The sequence below is a fragment of the Chiloscyllium plagiosum genome, unplaced genomic scaffold, assembly GCF_037043375.1.
Source record: "Chiloscyllium plagiosum isolate Xiang-an unplaced genomic scaffold, Cpla_swu_hap1 HiC_scaffold_37, whole genome shotgun sequence".
Taxonomy (NCBI): Eukaryota; Metazoa; Chordata; class Chondrichthyes; order Orectolobiformes; family Hemiscylliidae; genus Chiloscyllium; species Chiloscyllium plagiosum.
Genome location: NW_028270175.1, coordinates 7,082,791 through 7,104,440, shown reverse-complemented (window position 1 = coordinate 7,104,440; position 21,650 = coordinate 7,082,791). Strand labels below are relative to the sequence as shown.

The window sequence follows — 21,650 nt, the reverse complement described above, 5'->3', positions numbered from 1 at the left end:
GCAAATTTCAAAGAATAATGCATCTGAACCCCGATGTCTCTCTGTGTTACAAAACTCCCCAGAGCCCTGCCATTAACTGTAGAAGTCCTGCTCTTGTTTGTCTTGCAATGGACCTCTCCAAACACAGAGGTAAAATATCCTTGACTGGAGTAGACTAACAGTCTGAATGGATGGACGTCAAACCACTGCAGCATTCCAGGGTCTGAAGGCTGAAGGGGATCTTTGCAACACTTGGGATCTCAGCGTGGATCCTCTCAGCCAATGGACCACAGTTTGTCCTTGAGTTTTTACAGCATTGAGAGAAGCCCTTTGGTCCATCATATCTGAGCTGGTGATCAAATATCTACCTTTTCTAATTTCATTTTCCAACACTTGGCCTGAATCCTTTATGCTATGGCATTTCAAGTGCTCATCTAAAGGGTTCTTAAATTTCTTGAGGGTCCTCACCTCTACCATCCTTTCAGGCAGACACCCGCACTCCACTGGGTAAAAAACATTTCCTCAAATCCCCCTAAACCTTGTGCTCCTTAACTTAAAATAGTGTCCACAGCTATTTACTCTTTGCTAAGGGGAATGGTCTCTCCTGTCTATGCCCCTCAAAACTTGCAATCAAATCTTCCTCTCTGCTCCAGGAGAACAATCCCAGCCTATTTGGCCCCTCTTCATAACTGAAACACTTTCAGTCCAATCAACATCCTATGAATCTCCTCTGCACCCTCTTTAGTGCAAACCTATAGTGTAATGACCAGGACAGTGTTCACTGTTCCAGCTGTGGCCTCACGAAGATTATACACAGCTCCATCATAACCTTCCTGCTGTTGTATTCAATGCCTTAACAATAAAGGCAAATATCCCATCTGACTTGCTGACCTCCTTTTTTACTTATCCCACTGCCTTCAAGGATCTGTGGACATCACACCAAAGTCCCTCTGATCTTTGGTATTTCCATGGGCTCTCTGATTCCTTGTGCACTCCCTTGCCTTACTATTCTTCCCAAAATGCATCACCTCACACTTTTCAGGATTAAATTCCATTTGCTGCTGTTCTGCCCTTCTGATCAGCCCATCTGTACTGTCCTGTTTTCCAAAGCTATCTACTCACTATTTACCACACCACCATTTTTTGTCATCATCTGTGAACTTAATAAGAACATAAGGAATACAACCAGGAGTAGGCCATCCGGCCCATTGAGTCTGCTCCCCCATTCAATAAGACCATGGCGGATCTTTTCATGGCCTTAGCTCCACTTACCCGACCTCTCACCATAATTTCTCCTTTATTGTTCAAAAATCTATCTGTCTGTACCTTAAAAACATTCAACGAGGAAGACTCAACTGCTTCACTGGGCAGGGAATTCCACAGATTCACAACCCTTTGAGGTAAGAAGTTCCTCCTAAGCTCAGTCCTAAATCTGCTCCCTCCTTATTTTGAAGCTGTGCCCCCTAGTTATAGTTTCACCCGCCAGTGGAAACAACTTCTCTGCTTCTATCTTATCTTCCCTTTATAATGTTATATGTGTCTATAAGATCCCTCCTCATTCATCTAAATTCCAATGAATATCATCCCAGTCCACTCAGTCTCTCCTCATAAGCCAACCCCCTCAACTCTAGAATCAACCCAGTGAACCTCATGGATTAGTGCCAGTTAGCAGCTCACTGAGATGCCATCACCAATGACAGAGCACTGTGTACAGTCAACAAATAATGGCATTTAGCTTGCGTATCTAGACTATTGTTCAACTCCACTGCACACTACTCTAGCTCCAGGTGAACTTGTCCTGGGAAATGAGCTGAGAACTCCACTCCTTCCTCCCCCACTCGTGCCACATGGAGGCAACGATGACCTGGACAAAGCGAGAGAGGAAGAGCATGAGAACTGTTCTAGTCTGATGTGGAACTCTGACAAACCTCACCAAAGATGCAATCAACAGGAGAACTAGTTCAGATTTGAGATCACAGTTATTGTGGGCAAGTGATGGAATAGATACCTCATCCACCATGTTACCTCAGTCAAACTGAAAAAGATGCTGTGTGACGGAACTAACTGCTCCCTCTTTCAGCCTCTGAGCAGGGTGAAGCCACGGTCAGATTGTTCAGAAGTGAGGTTACTGCTTTCCTGGCCTCAGACCCTGTTCATAAGGTTGAGCGACAGAATGAGACCCAGAATATTGTAATTGCTGCTTCACGGTGTGAGTCAGGAGTGTTTCTTGGGTTGTTATGCCTAGTCCATTTCCATTAACACAACTGGCAATTTTTAGTTAGTGTGCAGATATGCATAAGATGCATGTTCCTTAATAAAAACAAATGCAGCAACCATAAATAGGATTGGTTTTTGCATAATCTACAACAGGATCAGGAGATTGCCCAGATCCTCAGTTTTGCTCAGGTTGCAAGGTTGAGTGAGATGTTTATTACTGATTTGTGAGATGTGAGTATTGTTGGCAAGCCCAGCAATTATTTCTCACCTGCTTTTGTCATCCTTCAGAAGGTGTGGTGAGCCGTAGCTTTGAATCGCTGCAGTCTGTTTGATGAACGTACTCTTAACCAGGTTTTTTCCCAACCACAACAAAGGAATGGTGACATATTCACAAAGCAGAATTGTGTGAGATTCCCAGGTGCTGGTGTTCCCAGATATTTGATGCCTTTATCCTTCCGGGTGGTCCAGGTTACAGGTTTAGACTGGTGTCAGCAGACAGAGTTGGAAGGTACAGGCAAAATGTGAGAGGTTACAGGCAGCACTGCAGGACGGGGTTCAGGTGACAGTGTAAAAGGTTCGAGATGGAAGTAAAGAGAGAGATTTAGGAGACAGTGCAAGGCAGGGCACAGCTGGCCATGCAAGGGGAGGGGTACAGATGGCAGTGTGAGGGAGATCATAGAATCCCTACAGTGTGGAAACAGACCCTTCAGAGGATCAATGTGGACTTATTGGGCCAAACAGTAATCCACCCAAACCCATTCCCTACCCTATTATCCAGTATTTACCCCTGACTAATGCACTTAACCTACACATCCCTGGACACTACGGGCAATTTAGCACAGTTAATTCGCCTAACCTGCACATCTTTGGACTGTAGGAGGAAACTGGAGCACCCGGAGGAAACCCACACAGACACTGGGAGAGTGTGCAAACTCCACACCAGACAGTCTCCCGAGGTGGGAATCGAACCCGGGTCCCTGGCACAGCGAAGCAGCAGTGCTAACCACTGAACCACCGTGCTGCCAATACAGGAGACAGTGCAAGGTAGGGTACAGCTGGCCTTGCAAAGGGAGGGTAAACATGGCAGTGTGAGGGAGATACAAGAGACAGGGTGCAAGGGGTGGTGCCAGTGGGCAGTGCAAAAGGCTACAGGTTACAGCCAGTGTGCACTAGTGGTGAAGGGAATGGATGTTTAAGAACGTGTTGAATGGGGTAGATCAGCCTGCTTTAGTTGGTGTGAGGATACAGCTGTTCTTCTCATTACCTTGGGCCTGTCCCCAGTGTAATTTCCCAGATTTGTTTCGATCAGAAGCTGTGGTTTGCTCATTCTGTCTGCATTGTGTTTATCACTTAGCAAAATGTACCTTCAGTGTGGAACTTCAGAAGGCCTCAGGTTTTACATTTACTGAACCCAACTGGTTAAGAATTCTTGGGAATCCAGTGTTTGATGTCAAGGTACTTAGCCATGTGGTGACTGTGCTGTACAAATTAAGCTTTCCAAATTGTGATCTGGCTGGACAGAAATCCAAACAACAAGTTTAATCTGCTCTGTAGTCACTTCATGAGCAGATTACAGTCAGTTCTCAATTGCTGGTGGGTGTGGATTGACCCCATTAAATACTGTGCAGACTTAACAAAAATAGCATTTAAATTTGACAGCAAAAGGTGAGTGGTGTTGGTAACATCCAAGGTCTGCATCAGCTTGGTACAACTTATACAGCATGAACAATACTCAACAGAAATAGGGCCGGGAACTTGCAGTGAGCAGCTTCTCATTTCTCACAACTTAGACATCCATTAGCTCACTGGGACTTGTAGGAAGGCTATTATTAAGCTGGAGAGGATTCAGGAACGATTTACCAGGAAGTTGCAGGGATTGGAAGGTTTGAGTTATAGGGGGAGGCTGGAACTTCTTTCACTGGAGCGTCGGAGGGTGACAGTTTGTGAGAAACGATGCTCACTCACTTCAATAATTCCAGTCTGAGACAAGATCTGAAGCAGTAGTATCATTTATTGCGCTCTTGCAAGAGGGGTGTGGTGTCTATTTACAAAATAGTCACACACACACGCCGTGTTTAACGAGTACACAATACTTATATAATTCGTTCCTCTTCCCTCCTCCCATTGCTCTTCCCCTGTTTACATCTCCCACCTCTCTAAGGCTGGCGCCCATTACTCTTGTTATCTCTTGCCTTATCCGGCCTTGTCTGTGACAAAATGCTTATTTCTGGCCTCACAAGGCCATTTGACCACATCCTGCTGTGGGCCATTGTTAGGTATATCCTCCTTCACTACCATCTGTTTCCCTTACTTGTAACATTTCCTCCCATCCCTCATCCATATTGAGCCTTATGACCTTTTAATTGAGGTTTGTTTTTGTTTTTGCAGAAGTGGGAAACAGATGCTTATAACTACTGTTTGTACAGGCATATCTGGCTTAACCTACACCCTCACAGCGCCATATCTATTTGTCTGTAACATCTACCATTGTTTTCAGGCACATTTCATTCTTGTATGCATATTTTAGCTAATACAAAAACAATTATATATTTCCTTCACATAGTTTTCATTCTTGTTGACTCAGCTCTTGGTTCAACAATTATACACTGGTGTGAGTTCATTTACCTTGCATAAGTAATTATGATTGCAGAAGTAACACTACTTTACCTATATCCCACAGTTTACCTTAGAGAGATTGATAAAATCATGAGCAGCGTAGATAATGCAGGTGTCTTTTCCCTAGGGTAGAGGATTTCAAGACTATGAGGCTCATTTTTATGGTGCGAGGAGAAAGATGTAATAAAGACAGTTTTTTAACATAGGGAGTGGATCGTGTGTGGAACGAACTTTCAGAGGAAGTAGTGGGATGCAAGTGCAGTGACAACGTCTAAAAGATATTTAGATGAATAAGAAATGTTTGGAGGGATGTGGGTCAGGAGCAGGCAGGTGGGACTAGTTTAGTTTTGGGATTATGGTTGATATGGACTGGTTGGACCAAAGGCTCTGTTTCCGCGCTGATTTTGAATTGTACACCCCCTAACTTTCAGACAGAGGCAAGGATGCTTCCACTGAGTCACAGCTGTCCTCTGTCAGTAACTCGGTGTTAACAGCAATGTCTCTCCCGACTGTGAAATGGTCCACTTGAACAAAGAACTCAGGAAGGAGCCAGCAGCAGAAGGAGCTGGGTTAGGGTTAGCCAAGACAAACAGTTCTATCTGAGCGAGAGGGGATTTACAGATTAGGTTGCTCAGAGCTAAAAGAGTTAAAAAACACACAACACCAGGTTATAGTCCAACAGGTTTATTTGGAAATACAAGCTTTCAGAGCACTGCTCCTCCATCAGATAGCTAATGGGGCAGCTTCATAGGACACAGAATTGCCCGCTCACTACCTGGCAAAGTTAGTGCTCCGAAAGCTAGTGCATCCAAATAAACCTGTTGGACTATAGCCTGGTGTTGTGTGATTTTTAACTTTGTCCACCCCAGCCCAACACCGGCTCCTCCACATCAGAGCTAAAGAGAGACCTGCAGTGGATGCATAAACAACATAACGGCTCAAGGGACATTGGATGCTGTTAAACCACTGAACTCACTGTGAAAAACCTTCAGCTCCTGAGAATTTATTGCAGGCGGTGGTGAAGAATTCTCTGATATTGAATCCTAGCGCATGGACAATGTCAAGGAGGGTCCATCCAAATCTTAGACGTTGATGGGAAGTTAGCTTCTTACAATTAAAGAAGGGATTTGGTTAACTCAGTTGGCTGGTGGTGACGGTTACAGCATGGGTTCAATTCTTACTGTGACTGAGTTTACTCTCCTTCTCAACCTCATCCCTCGCCTGAGGCATGGTGCACCTCAGGTTAGACCACCACCAGTCATATCTCTCTAATGAGGGTGAGTAAGACTGTGGTGACATGTTTATTTGTAACAACTAAAACTGATACTTGAAAGCCCTTGAGAAACACAAAGTAACATAAAATGTGAAATTAAGAAGTGAAAGTGTTGGAAATACCCAGAAGGTCTGACAGCTATAGGATCAAAGGTGATGTTTCAAGTTGATTATGATACTCCTGAAGAGCTCCTACTGAGTTTGAAAAATTCGCTGTTTCTCTGTCCACAGATGCTGCAGGGACAGCTGAGTTTTGTTTTGCCACTTTCTGATTTTATTTTCGATCTCTAATGTTGACTTTATTTTGCTTTTAAAGTAAAATGTGGCCTTGGAATTGTAACTGCTCACACTTCCTGCAACTTTTCACTTCAAATTTTTTAAAACCTTCACTCACAGGATGAGGCCATCCCTGGCTGGGCTGGCATTTATTACCCATCCCTAATTGCCCAGGGGGCAGTTAAGAGTCAACCACATTGCTGTGGGTCTGGAGTCAGACCAGAACATGTAAGGAAGGCAGTTTCCTTCCCTAAAGGAGATTAGTGAATGAGATGGGTTTTCCTCCAACCATTGACAATGGATTCATGCTCATCATTCAACTTTTAATTCCAGGTTTTTATTGAATGCAAATTCCACCATCTGCCAGGACACAATACAGATCCAGATCCTCAGAGCATTAGCTGGACCTCTGGATTAATAGCTTGTCAATAATACCATGAGACGACTGCCTCCTTATAATCAAGAGCTCCACCATCAGGGCAGGAGCTTAAAGCTAAAATGCTTCATGATCCACTGAATCATCAAGTCTGTTTGGAGAGCCAGTGATGATATGATGGGCAGAATGGCCTGCATCTGTGCTGTAAACACTTCTGTGACTCTTACTTTTTGAGGAATACTATGAAGTGAAAGTGAAGGTCATTTCCCTTCGTGATAATTTTTATTTCCCTTAAGTATAAAATCCAATCGGATATTAGTTGAAATCTCAGACCTAAATTCCGATCGGTGCGTTTGCAAATGTGAGGTTCAGAATCATCTGAACAAATACGTGGAAAATAATCTCCTCTTGGGCTATGTTCACAGTAACATTTTTTGCAGTATTTTTAAATGGAGGAGCACTTTAAGCTCCATTCAACACATACTTTAAATTGTTGAAAGGCTTTTCAAACTAATTTCTGGCTTAGTGTATGCTATTCTATTTTATTATATTTATGCTGATGTTTCCCAGCTTAAATGTTTCTTAAAGACTGTGCAAGCTTTATTCTGTTTCAACTTCTATCTCTGATCCTAAAGTAACGGAATTTAAAGAATTCTGAAAACTGTGATGTTTTATCATCAAATGCTCTGAGGTCCATTATTACATGGAAGTGTTTATACTGAAAAAGAATGTATGCTGTTGTATCAAGACACTCAGTGCTAAGATAAAGGTCATGTTGCCATGTCCCGCAAGATAAGTGCTGAGTCTTTGAGAAGATTGGGAGGTGGCCTTATCGAGGTTTATAGAATAATGAGTGGTACAGATGGAGTTAATGGTAGTTGTCTTTTCCCTAGGATTGGGGTTTCAAGACTAGGGGCCACATTTTTAATGTGAGTGAACAGAGATTTGAAAAAGACATGGGGGCAAATCTTTTACACAGAGGGTGGGTTGATTGTAGAATGACCCTCCTCAAGAAGTAGTGATGTGGATACAGTTATAATGTTTAAAAGGTAAGCTCTGAACAGGAAAGGTTTGGTGGGATAAGGGGCAGGAGCAGGCAAGTGGGACTAGTTTAGTTTAGGATTATGGACGGGTTGCACCGAAGGGTCTGTTTCCGTGCTGTATGACCTTATGATGCTATGGATTGGTTCAAAGAGAAATGGAGGTGGTGGAGCCTTGCTAGGCAGTTCCCTGGCACCTAGTGTCACCGCACTATTTTCCCAGGAATGACTCCTGCTCTGCGGACTTGGGCTGCTCCAAGTAAAACCCAGTTTAACAGTTTTACTTGGAGCAGCCCACACCTTGGCTCTGGTGTATTGGCCATGTTGGAATGGCCACAGCAAACACCAGTTTTGCCTGAGGTTAATACGAGAGCATCACGGTGGAACTTAGTTTTACACCTTTTCTCACCAGCCTACGTCAAGCCCTGCAAGCCATCCCTGAGAGCTGCTCAAGAAATAAACAAAGAATTGGGATGGTGGTGATCTGAAACAAACACAGAAACAGCTGGAGAAACTCAGCAGGTCTGGCTGAATCTGCTGAGAGAGAGAAACAGAGTTAACGATCCGTGTGTAGTGACCCTGCTGAAGTCACGAGACTACAGGTAACTTTTCTATAACGCAATGGTTGTGTTCCTGTGCAACCCAGTGTTATAGAAAGGTCGCGCTTTAGAAACAACACTTAAAGTGTTGGTGATCTAATCGCATTACAGCCAACACAAGTTTTAAAATTTTATGCTTTAGAAACCAAATCCTCCCCAGTTCATCAATCAAGCAATCGTGAACTCGCGATGACAAAATGTGCATTACAGCAGAATGACCTGTAACAATTCAGCAGCTTGGGTAAAAATCTGGGGTCAAATCCTACAAGGCAGATGGTGAAATTTGAACTCAAAAGCAAACTGGAATTAAGAGTTGAATGATGACCATGAAATCGGTCAATTGTCAGGAAAAACCCATCTGGTTCACTAATGTTTCAATGGGGGAGACAATGACCTAATGGTATTATTGCTGGCCTGTTAATTGAGAGACCCAGATAATGCTGGGTTTCAAATCCCATTATGGGTAGAATTTGAATTCAATTTAAAAAATGAAATTAAGAGTCTAATGATGACCATGAATCCATTTTTGGAAAAACCCATCTGGTTCATTAATGTCCTTTAGGGAAGGAAACTGCCATCCTTACCCAGTCTGGCCTACATGTGACTCCAGACCCATAGCAATGTGGTTGATTCTTAATAGTCATGTGGCCAATTAGGGATGGACAATAAATACTGGCCTAGCCAGGGATGCCTACATCCTGCGAATGGATTTTTAAACATTGTGGTAGTCAGGGGAATGGGATTTGACTGTATAACTTGGGCAGAAAAACTCTAGCTTGAGAATAGTAGCACCAGGGCATATTTCTCTCCAGGAGTATTTTTCATTCTGTTAAGATTGCAAATGATGGAGGAATATGAATAAGAGAGGTCACCTTAACCTTGACAACAGGGCCAAGTCATTGTGGGAGCCTTGTTGAGCAGGTTTTTTTTATAAGTAGCTGTGTGCATAATGTGTATTCATTTTGTTGTCTACGTTTTGTTTCTGAGGTGATAGAGTTAGGATAATTCAGTTTAATCCCAGGCCTATGCACTGACAGCAGCCAATTTGGCGAATGTATTTTACTGATCAGGTTAGGAAGTGGATCTCCTGCATGTGAAGCATTGTCACAAATTATTCCATCCTCTGCTGACTTTATTTTCAACAATAGATTATACACAACTCCTCCCCAAAAAGAAATCTATGACTCCCACCGCTTTGCAAGACTGCCCTCTGTGTGCAATAATAACCTTCCACCTACGAAAATGGAAACTTGCATGTTTTTATTTTTAGGCTTCTGAAGCATTTAGCCACGCTTTCGTTATATTTGAGAATGAAAACTAGGAAATTAATCTGCTCTGTATCTCTTCTGCCTCTGTACCAGGAGCAAGAATTATTTCACCTGAGCAACAAGTGGATCTTTGTCAATTGATGGTGAGGAACCCATACTGCATGTGCCTGAGTCAAATCACAGGATTAACCCAACACATACGATACACCACCAGTGAAAACAGTGAGTATGTCCATTATCTACCCATTTTAATTAGTCTTTGATATAAAATTCAGATGGAAATTTGGTCCACCGGGGACAAGGGGTTACAGTGTACAGTGACTGTAATTGCCCTTCACTCAGTTTATTGTCAGGATAACAGTGTCGTTGACTGTACATACCCCAACTATCTCCCACAATGATTAACACTGAACAAATAAAGTAGTAATTCTGATCCTTTTTCAACTTTTTCCCTTCGAACAAGGCTTCAGTGTGAAGCAGAAGGGAATTGAAGGAAATGTTTGCTTTTTCTCCACGCAATGAATCGTGATCTGGAATGATGGTGGAGACAAATTCACTGCTAATTTTCAAAAGGGAATTAGATATGAAAGTGAAAGGGGAACATCTATACAACCATGTGACTTATTGGAAAGTTCTTTCAAAGAGATAGCACACAGCAGGAAGGGCCAAATGGCCTCTTGCTGTGCTGCAGGATCCTGAGTTTATAAAGCTGTAGAATCTTCAGTTTGGGGGAACATTATCCGGCTTTGAGCCATCTTCACCCATTCACAGTCCCCTGCACGTGAATGTTCCCTTCAACTGTTGATAGAATTCCCTTTTAGATATTGAGGTTTTGTTCAGGAGTCCTGAGATATGCAGCCAACCCTTGGCTTGAAATATTCTTTCTAACCTGTCATTTTTTCTATTGTGTTGTCATCATTAAGATATCTCTGAACCTGTTGGTTCAAGTTGCACCTCTGGAGCAGGTGCAACTTGAACTAGCCTGGCTACCTGGCTCAGAGATAGGGGCACTAGCAGCTCAGGCTGAACCCAGTGGAGCCAGGGAACATGTGATGGTTATAGACTCGCTAAGCATTCATTGGGTGAGAGGACTCTTGAGGTGCAGTGGTAATGCCAACACCTCTGAGCCAGGAAGCCTGGTTTCAAGTCTCATCTGGTCCAGAGGTGTGTAGTGACATCTCTGAACTGGTTGGTTAGAAAATATCTTAACTGAGTGACAACTTGGTATATAAATGTGTGGAGCAAGGAATCAGTGTTGTTGGAGTTTGTATGTAGACAGAAAATGCTGAACGGAACTGTCTAACCAGCATTTAACCTCTGGGCTAAAAGGGACCAATCTTCAATTGTAATTAATTCACTACCTACCTTTTCACCATTGAAAGCCTTTCTGCTGGAAATCCTACTTTTAAGGGCTAATGTGGTGCAGTGGTAGTGTCCCTATCTCTGGACCAGGAAGCCTGGTTCCACTCCCACCTGTTCCAGAGGTGTAATAACATCTTCAAACAGACTGTTTCAGAATATATCAAGATCGCCTACTCATCCTGGTCCAATGACAAAATCCCTAGTTTTACAAATCTCGCTTTACACCTCTCCTCACTTTTTCTTGGTCTCACCATATTGATCTCCCATTGTGTATGTTCACCGTCTCTGATGGGTTCCTTCAGGTAGCCATCCGTGTGCGATCTTCTTCAGTATGGCCAGAAGATTCCTGGCAAGTTCACAACCTGCAAAGCCACAGGAAACAACACACTCTCCATTGAGTATTGTACACACTCTGTAGCCAATGCACTGTTTATTTACTCAGCAATGTAACATGCACTACACTAATTTGCAACTATGAAATAATTTTCAGTATGAGTAAAAATAGCAATTTGGTAAATGCTTACATTTACATAGCACTTTTCACAGAGAAAAATGCACAACAAGAAATGTGTATTTGAGTAAAGTTACAGCTCCCACATTTTAATATCAAAAGTCACATGACACCACGAGTTTTGAAATCACGAGTTTTCGAAGTGTTGCCCCTTGGTCACGGGAAGTGATTTCACCTGAAGAAGGGGCAGTGCTATGAAAGCTTGTGATTTCAAATAAACCTGGTGTTTTGACCTTGTCCACCCCAGTCCAACACCGGCACCTCCACATCATGACTATCACATTTTAATGGAAGTGCTAATATTTCCAAGGATAGATGAAATAAGTAAGAAAAATAAGAAACAATGGGATTCAATTCTAAAAAAGAGACAACAAACATGTTGACATATTCAATTTTATTTGGCGGTATTCTCGATCATTCCAATCAAACTCAATATTCGGATTGCTCAGCAACATAGGAACAGGAGTAGGCCATTCAGCCCCTCAAACCTGTTCATTCAATGAGATCATGTCTGATCTGTGACCTAACTCCAGATACCTACCTTTGGCCCATATCTCTTAATAAATTTGATGAACAAAACTTTATCTCTCCCAAATTTGAAATTAACAACTGATCCAGTATCCATTGCCAGTTGTGGGAGAGAGTTACAAACCACCACCACCCTTTGTGTGTAGCTCAGGTTTGACTGCAGAAAATCACATTTAGCAGCTAACCCATCATAGCAATTCCAGTTTGCAAATTTATAACCAGTCTTACTGCCTCCTGGTAAAGAACTGAGGCCTTTTTTAGGGAAGGAATTCTGTCATCCATACCCAGTCTTGCCAACATGTGACTCCAGACCCAACAAAGGTGTTGACTCTTAATTCCTGTCAGGGGCAGTTAGTGATGGGCAAGAAATTCCGGCCTTGCCAGTAATTCATTTGTATAATGTTCAAAGAAGATCCTCACACCATGGTGTGAAATGATCCCATGGTCTTGCTTGTGCTTGCGGCTATGTGTGTGTCTGTGTCAGTCAATGTTTGTCTCTGTTTGTGTATGTGTCTGTGTCAGTGTATCTTAGCCTTTGTGGGTGTGTCTGTGTCTGTGTTAGTCTGTGTGGGCTTGTCTGTGTTTCTCTGTCTATGTGTGTGTTTGTCTATGTGTGTATGTTTATGTGTGTGTTTGTCTGTCTATATGTGTGTGTTGTCTGTTTGTCTGTCTATATGTGTATGTTTCTCTGTCTATATGTGTGTGTTTCTCTGTGTATGTCTGTGTGTGTGTTTGTGTGGGTGTCTGTGTCTGTGTCTGCGTGTGTGTGTTTGAGTGTCTGTTTGGTGGCAATTTCTTAAAAGTGGAAATGTTTACAATTATAAAGAACCTATTGGTTTCCATTGTATAACCCTGTGTTTTTGCTTTTTCTGTAAAGAGTATTAATTCAGGAATGGAGACAGAAGTTGTTCAAATTGCCACTAATGTGGTGGGACCACTCAAATATGTAAACACAGGAGAGAATACAGAGACATACTCTTGGAATAACCTGCTGTAAAGCCTAGAATAGAAGTAAACTTTCCTCACGATGGTTTCATTTTGGAACACAGTTCAACGCTTCAGGAAGTTGGTTCCGTGTGTATAATATTTATGAGCTAGGCGGACTGTAATGCTAAACATACTCCATGCACTAGAAGCATATTCATCACTTGCCTTGCCTACATCTTCAGGCCTTGTCTTAAAACAGTGCTTTTATTCCATAATGAAGCCTTTGGGCTTTTTGTATCTGACACGAGCTGGTGTGGAAATTGTCTTGGAATGCATGAAGTCAGCTCCTTAACTCAATTACCCAACAAATAGTTCTTTTCTCCCCTCCTCAGTCTCCCCGTGCCTTAGGAAGAGGTCGTCCAGAATAACATGCAAGTTCACATAAAGTGTACAATGAAACACAACCATTCAGTTCTGCTGCGTCCCTCAGTAGGGGGAAATAGTGTCAGAGAATCACATGTTAATCTTCTAGTGGGTGCTGTCATAATGATGACAAGAGTAGAAACATCACCTTTTAGACTTGAAGTTTTGTCATTGAATGTCAAATTGATGAGAAAAACGTTAACATATTTTAAGAAAAAAAAACCCCAGGTACTGTGAGCCAATGTGAGTGAAATAAACAGATCTATATTGAAAGGTACCTGGACTCCATTTGATAAGTGTCCTCATATTCCTATTTGTTTGAATGACTCAATGATATCCCCAAATGTGTAATTAGCCAAATAATTAAAGATAATGGTTATGCAGGTCTGGGGGAATAGGACTAATTGGAAAATACCTTCAATAAGCCAGCATGAAGTCTGATGGGCCAAATGGCCTCAGAAGCAATGCCAGACCAATCATACAGCAGATAAAACTGGTATCCAAACAAATAAGCCTTGGAGTATTTGTGTACTGAAATTTACATGTAAACAGTTGAGCTTAGGCCATTTGGAAGCTGGACAATGTTGTGTGAGAGTTTTCTTCGAAATAGAGGGGATCATGAACCTGCACTTATCTTGTCAGCATTAGCAGCCAATGACTCAGCATGCTACGAAATGTCAATACTGCTGGATTCTGCTTATTAAGTGAGTAGCAGCGTAAATTACTGACATTTTAGTTCAGATTGCTGCTCGTCAGCAACTGTGCACAACTGGTTAGACTAATAAACCTGGCTTTTCTGTCCCATCAATCGTCCTCACAACCAGCATTTCGGATGATTGTCATGATGGCATCATGACCACACCCTCCAGTTTCTGTCCTCTGGAGCCCACCTCTGAGGGATTGGTTTTTACTGGTTTAATTTTCTCATATCGGACAATACAGCCCCTCCAGGACCTTATCTTCACTGCTATCGATGCACTCGCTCTCCTCAACATTTAATAATGCGCTGCCCATGACATCATTATCCAGAACAACTGGCTTTGCTTCCAGCCATGGGTCGACAGTGCTCGCTGCTCCCTTATATAAACCGAAGCTTTTTGACTGCGCTGTCAAAATGGGTGATTTGATTACAAGGTCCGAATGAGTTAAAAACCTCCTGGCTAAAGCTATTCGTTTAAGCTCCTGTGTGTGATCCATCTGAATGTTGTCAACCTATCTCACTTGTACGCACGCAAGGGTGGGAGATGTTTGGAACTCTCTTCCACAAACGGCCGTGAATGCTGGATCAGTTGTCAACTTTAAATCTGAGATAGATTTTATTAAGCAAAGGTGTTAAGGGATATGGGCCAAAGGCAGGAATATCGGGTTCAGCTACAAATCAGCCATGATTCCATTGAATAGTGGGACAGACTCAAGGGGCTGAATGGTTAATTCCTGTTCCTATGTTCCTACTTTGCATTGCTGGAACAATCACTACCTTGGTTTCCTAATGATTCCCAGCTTCCTCTCCTTGCTTTCCCTCTGTTCCTGAAGCCAGTTTCTTCAGCTCACCACTGACCTGGTCTCTCCCAACTTCTGCTGCCAGAATCCAGCTCTGTGTCTCTGCTTCCTGTCGGCCTCCTATCCCACCTGTCCTTTGAGATGGCCTCCCTGCCTCAACCACCTCGACTTGTCCGGCACTCTTTCCTCTTAACGTGAGACTCTCTCCAAGGGACCTTCCTACACATCAGAACTCAACCTGAGGACGGGCTGTTGTTGTGGAAGAGTTGTATTCGTGATCCTGTTCTTTGTGAATCCAAAATCCCACTGCTCTGCTTGGAAAAATGGGAAGGTCCTGAGGCCTGAAGGATAAAATCACCTTGAACTCTCCTCTGGATTAGTTTCCCTGCCTTTGGAATAATGTAATAACCACATGTATTTAGTTAGGCAGCTACATGCCATCCCCCTATTGGATTCATTATGACTTCAGTGTAAACACATTGTGTAACTTTGTTTTGGAGAAAAAGAATGTCTAATGACTTTTGCATGAGTAAATTATCCACACTATGTAAGAAGGGATTTTCCCTTCCATACAGTTGAACAGAGCCCTGGGTGCTTTATAACTAACACCCCTGCAGGAGCTGTGAGGAACCTGTCATTGGTGCACGAGGTTGGAGGATTGCTGGGAAAGTATCCACGCTGGGGACAGTTTCTCATTGCTAGATTTGGCTGAAGCAGTTGTGGTGTCTGATGAAACTACAAATATTTTCGTACTGTCCTTAAAGTTCCCTGAAAAAGAAATGGACTATTGGCTGGTAGCTGGCGATGTCAGAAATGCAGCCCCCTTGCCAGTCCGCTGGTAGACTTTCAGAATGTATGGAGACAAGGTGATATTCATTCAATGTTATATTTAAGAGCTGGGATCGCAATAAAGTCTGTTCACAAAAGAAAGAGCAGCAATCATGAGGCCCTCTTGTGGCACAGTGGTAATGTCCCTCCCCCTGGACTGAGAGGTTTGGTTTCAAGTCCCACCTGCTCCAGAGGTGTTTAATTGTGTCTGTGAATAATGAAAACAAATTTGGGATTTCTCCACCTCGAACTCCATTTTGTTTCAGCCCCCTCTCTCTTGCCTTCCCTTTCCTCATTTTTGTTGATGTTTTCACTTTTAAATAGAAATACAAGTGGATAAAACTGTTCAGAGGGGCTTAAAAACATCTCAGGATAAGGGGGAATAAAGAAGGGGCTGGGATCTAGGGCTGTTATGGTGCAGTGGTAGCATCCGTACCTCTGAACCAGGAGGCCTAGGTTTGAGTCTACTCCTCCAGAGGGGTGTCATAACATCTCTAAACAGGTTGGTTAGAAAATACTGAAACCAAAATGCTGCGGGCTTAGCCAATCAGAGGGTCTCACCAAAGTAACCACGCTGCAGGCCATAGAGGGATTGTAGCTTGTGACTGCCTGCCTGAAATAACTGCAGAAGGCTGGAATCCCGTCACCCTTTATTCCCATGTGCACAGTACGAGGGCTCTGACCAACCAGCTCAGAGACAGTCCCTAGCCTGAGGAGACCCTCTGAATCTCCTGTTTATTTCTATTGCATAAGCACCAGCTGGAATTTGAACCCAGGATCTCCTGCTTACTAGGCCATCACTCTAACTAACAGAGCCACAGTGCCTTCAATCTCCTTCTGGATTGCAGTGGTGCTGGAAAAGCACAGCAGTTCAGGCAGCATCTGAGGAGCAGTAAAATCAACGTTTTGGGCAAAAGTCCTTCATCAGAAACGTTGATTTTCCTGCTCCTCGGATGCTGCCCGACCTGCTGTGCTTTTCCAGCACCACTCTAATCTAGACTCTGATTTCCAGCATCTGCAGTCCTTGCTTTTGCCTCTGACCTGTTTATATCTGTCAGCCAGGGCTCCCTGATAGGGGTTGTTACCTGGACCAATCAGGGATCTCATAGTCAATGGTGACGGCGAGCACGAGGGGGCATAGCTTTAAATTGAGGGGTGATAGATATAGGACAGATGACAGATGTCAGAGTCAATGGGGTCCACCTGACCTTGGTTCCAGTCACTACACGGCCCGCTTCCTGTAGCTACATTCGCATCTGTATGCCATTGGAGAGGGAGCGCTTGGTGTCCACTGATACCCTTTTATAGGTAGTGCATTATCTTCCCCCCACCCCAACTCCATTTTAATTTAGTTCCATCCCTTCCTCCTCTTCATTGTTTTTGTTACTGCCTGGTGGGCAGTGCCTGTAACTGATTAATTATTTACTTTGTTACACGAGTGACATGATGGAGGCTTATATTTTAAAAAGAGCTGAGTTCTTTGTCAGTTCTTCAGGACAGGGTAAAGCTGCAGGATGGAAAGGGGTAACTGGTGTTTGTGCTAAACCATAGGTTGACTTGTAAATCTCTGACAGTCTTTTGCTGCCTGTTCCTCTGAGGAGTTGATCATTGAGGAGTCACAGATAGACAAAGCAATGAAGAAGGCTTTTGGCACCCTGTCAGAGCATTGAATGTAGAAGTTGGGACGCTATGTTGCAGTTATACAGGACGTTGGTGAGGCTGCACTTGGGGTTTTCATGCATTCCCTCCCATCTAGAAATGGAGTGGGGAGAATCTCAAGCTGAAAACGCTTTCATCCTTGAAAGTTGCCACCCAGGTTGACAGGGTTGTTAATAAGGCATACACTGTTTTAGCTTTTATTAATAGATGGATCGAGTTCCGGAACCATGAGGTTATGCTGCAGCTGTACAAAACTCTGGTGCGGCCGCACTTGGAGTATTGTGTACAGTTCTGGTCACCACATTATAAGAAGGATGTGGAAGGTTTGGAAAGGATGCAGAGGAGATTTACTAGGATGTTGCCTGGTATGGAGGGAAGGTCTTACGAGGAAAGGCTGAGGGACTTGAGGCTGTTTTCATTGGAGAGAAGAAGGTTTAGAGGTGACTTAATAGAGACATAGAATCAGAGCGTTAGATGTGGTGGACAGGGAGAGCCTTTTTCCAAGTATGGTGACGGCGAGCACGAGGGGGCATAGCTTTAAATTGAGGGGTGATAGATATAGGACAGATGTCAGAGGTAGTTTCTTTACTCAGAGAGTAGCAAGGGTATGGAATGCTTTGCCTGCAACGGTAGTAGATTCGCCAACTTTAACTACATTTAAGTCGTCATTGGACAAGCATATGGACGTACATGGAATAGTGTAGGTTAGATGGGCTTCAGATTGGTGTGTCAGGTCGGTGCAACATCGAGGGCTGAAGGGCCTGTACTGTGCTGTAATGTAATGTTCTGTGTTCTATGCTGTGTTAATAGGTGTTAATCTTTGGCGTAGAAATCCTTGTAGGTCTAACTTAGAGCCTGAAGCAGCTTGCAGCCTGACTCCAAGTCTCAAGATGGCCAGGAATTGCACTGTGGGCTCTCATTATTTAGATGCAAATCTGTTACACATCGCCCTGCCATATAAACTTGTACAGATGTGATGATCCCAGCTGATGTTACTCCAGACCAAGACTAAAAGCTGGCTTGAGAGATGTTTAGTTTTATTTGATCATCTGTTTTTGTGATTTTGATTTTGGGGAGCAGGCAAATGGCATCTTGCTTTAACATCTTATTTGCAAGCTGTCGCCTCTGGCAGTGCAGCACTCTCTCAGTCTTACACTAGCAACCTTGATATTTTGCACTGAAGTCCTGGAGTGAGACTCTAAGACAAAATGTGCTCCTCCTTCTGGTTTCACATCAGACGTGCCATAGAATCATAGAATCCCTACAGTGCAGAAACAGGCCATTCGGCCCAACCGACCCTCCGAAGGGAATCCCACTCAAACCCATCTTCTTACCCTATCCCTGTAACCCTGCATTTCCTGTGGCTAATCCACCTAGCCTGCACATCCCGAACACTATGGGTAATTTAGCATGGTCAATCCACATAAACTGTTGACTGTTGGAGGAAACCAGAGTACCCAGAGGAAACCCACGCAGACTCAGGGAGAATGTGCAAACTCCACACAGATGGTCGCGTATGGGTAGATTTGAACCCGGGTCCCTGGCGTTGTGAATTTGGTTTTTATTTAAAAAACATGTTGGTGGCCAATAAATTGTTCTGATACAGACACGCCTGGAAATCCTGGACAAGGGCAGCAAGTACCTCCTGACGAGCAATCTGAAAGGTCCTATCGTGGTTTCCTCCAACAATCCAAAAATGTGTGGGTTAGGCCATGCTAAATTGCCCACAGTGTCCAGGATGTGTCAGCTCGGTGGGTTAGCCATGGGAAATACAGGGTCACAGGGATAGGGCAGGGAGTGGGTCTGGGTGGGATGCCCATCAAAGGGTCAGTGTGGACTCAATGGGCTGAATGCCTGCTTCCACACCATCGGCATTCTATGATCATGGGTGGTAGGTGCCTAATTATGTAATTAATAAATCTTTGTCAACTACTACTGATATGAACCTAGCGTGGAATTGTTTCTCAGTCCTTAAATTCCAGCATGTTGCTTGCTCCCTGAAATTGCCCACGCGTTATGTGTGGACAGGACAAATAATTAAGACCAATTTCTCCTCACTCTGAGACGTTGTAACAGATGAAAGTATCACTGACTGACAAGAGCTTCCCTGTGAAGGTTCAGTTTTATGTATCGGTCTCAGTTCTGTCCTTGGATTATGGCGAGAGTTTTCTGTTTATTTTTTAACCTGCTGCTGAAGCAGGAAATGTCCCCAACAGAGCCACATGCTGTGTTGCCCTCTGAATGTTGTGTTGCTGGAGTATCCCAATGTCGCCTGAGCCGCTGTGGTCTCCAACATTTGTCCGTTTTCAGCGCAGATTCCAGCCTCTGCCGTAACTTGCTCCTACACTGACTTAGGGCGCTTGCACTCGAACTGAATCGGCGCCATCCAAACGCAATACTTCAGTGATTCGGAAGTCTCTGGGGAAGTGGCTCCTTTTGAAATTGCACTCGCTGTTGTGTAAGGCATTTTTTGTTAGTGACTGATCCTGTGGTGGAGCTGTTTGATTAACATAATCTATGTCCAGCCTCTAGTTGCTGGAAAGGTTTCTCATGATGCGTGGGGTTTTTTTTCCCGCTTGCGTCTTTGTTTTCAAGTTGCACTTTGTCTGTGTGTGTGAGAGAGTGAAACACTTCCTGCATTTGCTAACATCTCTGAGGGAAGTCAATCTCTTGCGAGGAAGAGGGAGATGTATAATTACAGAGCTATGGCGAGGGTTAAGAGGCTGGAGTGTTTTCTGGCAGTTGTTTTGGTTGGAATGATTGCTTAAAACTCTGACTCATGTCAACTGGCAATCTCCAGTGAGCTGCCTCCATCCAATGCTTGACTTGCCGCTTGAGCTATCACTGGAGTTAACTGCTACTTGGTTCAGAATTTCAGGGCAAGGTTTTTTTTTTAAAAATTCCAATCGGTTTCAGGATTCCTGGTTGATGTAACCACTATCGTGTGTCTGAGCTGCAAAGCTGACTTCCAGTCGAACCTGTCTCCGGTTCAGGCTACTCATCACTACAATAATTCAGCGGCAGGATGGTTCACTTGTAATGTATGGATCTAGTAATCTTCACACATTCCAACTCAGGAACTGAGGCAAGTTAGTTTTCATTGCACTAACATTTAATTTATGCGTGTGCTTTTGTGTGTCAGAATGTGTAACATTTTTAGGAGTAAAAGCTTATGCACAGTATAAGTTGATGAGGAGCGATGCTCTCTGATTTCACAATATTCTTGGTGTAATTTCACAGTTAGCTGTTGTGTAACTCATAAAATCTATGTATAGTGTTGATAGATAAATAAACCTGACTAGCATGTTCTACTTCAGTCCATCAGATAGGAAAAAATATTTGAGATTTGTAATAAAGGTGGTTACAATGTGTACTCAATAACTTTCCTTTTAACTGACAGCATTGCAAAATATTTTACTTATTGATGAAGATGGGAATGATTCAGAAGGTTATGGCATAGACAGGGATCGATATCAGTTTGAAAGTAACAAGCGGCTCCCGACAACATAGATGCCATTTGTATTGTTTGCCTGACCATCCCAGGTATCATCTGATAGACTTTCCATTCACTCTGATAACAGATTTCTGAGCTTGTGGCAATAGCTGCACAGAATACATTTTGTTTATTTTGCCTTTCCTGTTGGCCAGCGTCCACACAGTCAGTGTATTGCGCTAGATCCCTGTCTTTGTTCTCATATCCTTCTTCACTTACACCTTGGAATAACTTGAAAACATTTTAATCCAATTAATCAGCATTGAAGTCATTAGATGGACAACAGACGCAAGTGTTGCATCATAGATTTAAGGTATTGCGACTCTTTGAAAATAGATTAAGTATTTAACAATGGGCTTGCATTTACTAAGAGCTGGGGAGGGTTAAAGCTCAGTCAGGTTGATCCTTTTTTGTTTGGAAGTGGTGGAGATCTATTATACTGTCACCAGGACTCACTCATTTGATAGCCGTTGCTTAAAGGGCAAAAGAGGACTTTGGTGTTAAACTGAAGAATCAGGGAAAGGTTAGATTTGCCAAGAATCTAATAGCACCCATGGGGCAGTCCCAGTTCAAGACAGGTTGCACTTATCTCTGCAACTGGACGTCCGAATAGAAAAAATGTAGTTCCAGAGAAGAGCAGAGCCTGGGCCAGGTTTTGACAGGTGAGCATGTGGCTGTTCCAATGGGAATAGGAGCAGGAGGAGGCTGTTCAGCCCCTTGAGCCCACTCCACTGTTCAATAGGATCATTGATCTGACATTCCTGACGCCCAACTTT

At 43.3% G+C, this 21,650-nt stretch overlaps 1 protein-coding gene across 10 annotated transcripts in view; it reads left to right on the top strand.

Annotated features, from left to right (window-relative positions):
• The window catches only part of pik3cd (phosphatidylinositol-4,5-bisphosphate 3-kinase, catalytic subunit delta), a 235,114-nt gene that overhangs the window by 104,644 nt on the left and 108,820 nt on the right, over positions 1-21,650 (top strand). For 7 of the 10 annotated variants that reach the window (XR_015753428.1, XM_087980286.1, XM_087980282.1 and 4 more), the window contains 2 exons: positions 9,737-9,865; positions 20,298-20,466. The gene's annotated coding sequence lies outside the window, so the exon portion shown is untranslated. Of the gene's footprint in view, positions 1-9,736; positions 9,866-19,945; positions 20,467-21,650 lie in introns of those variants that run through there. The other 3 variants (XM_087980285.1, XM_087980283.1, XM_087980279.1) reach the window with 2 other exon arrangements.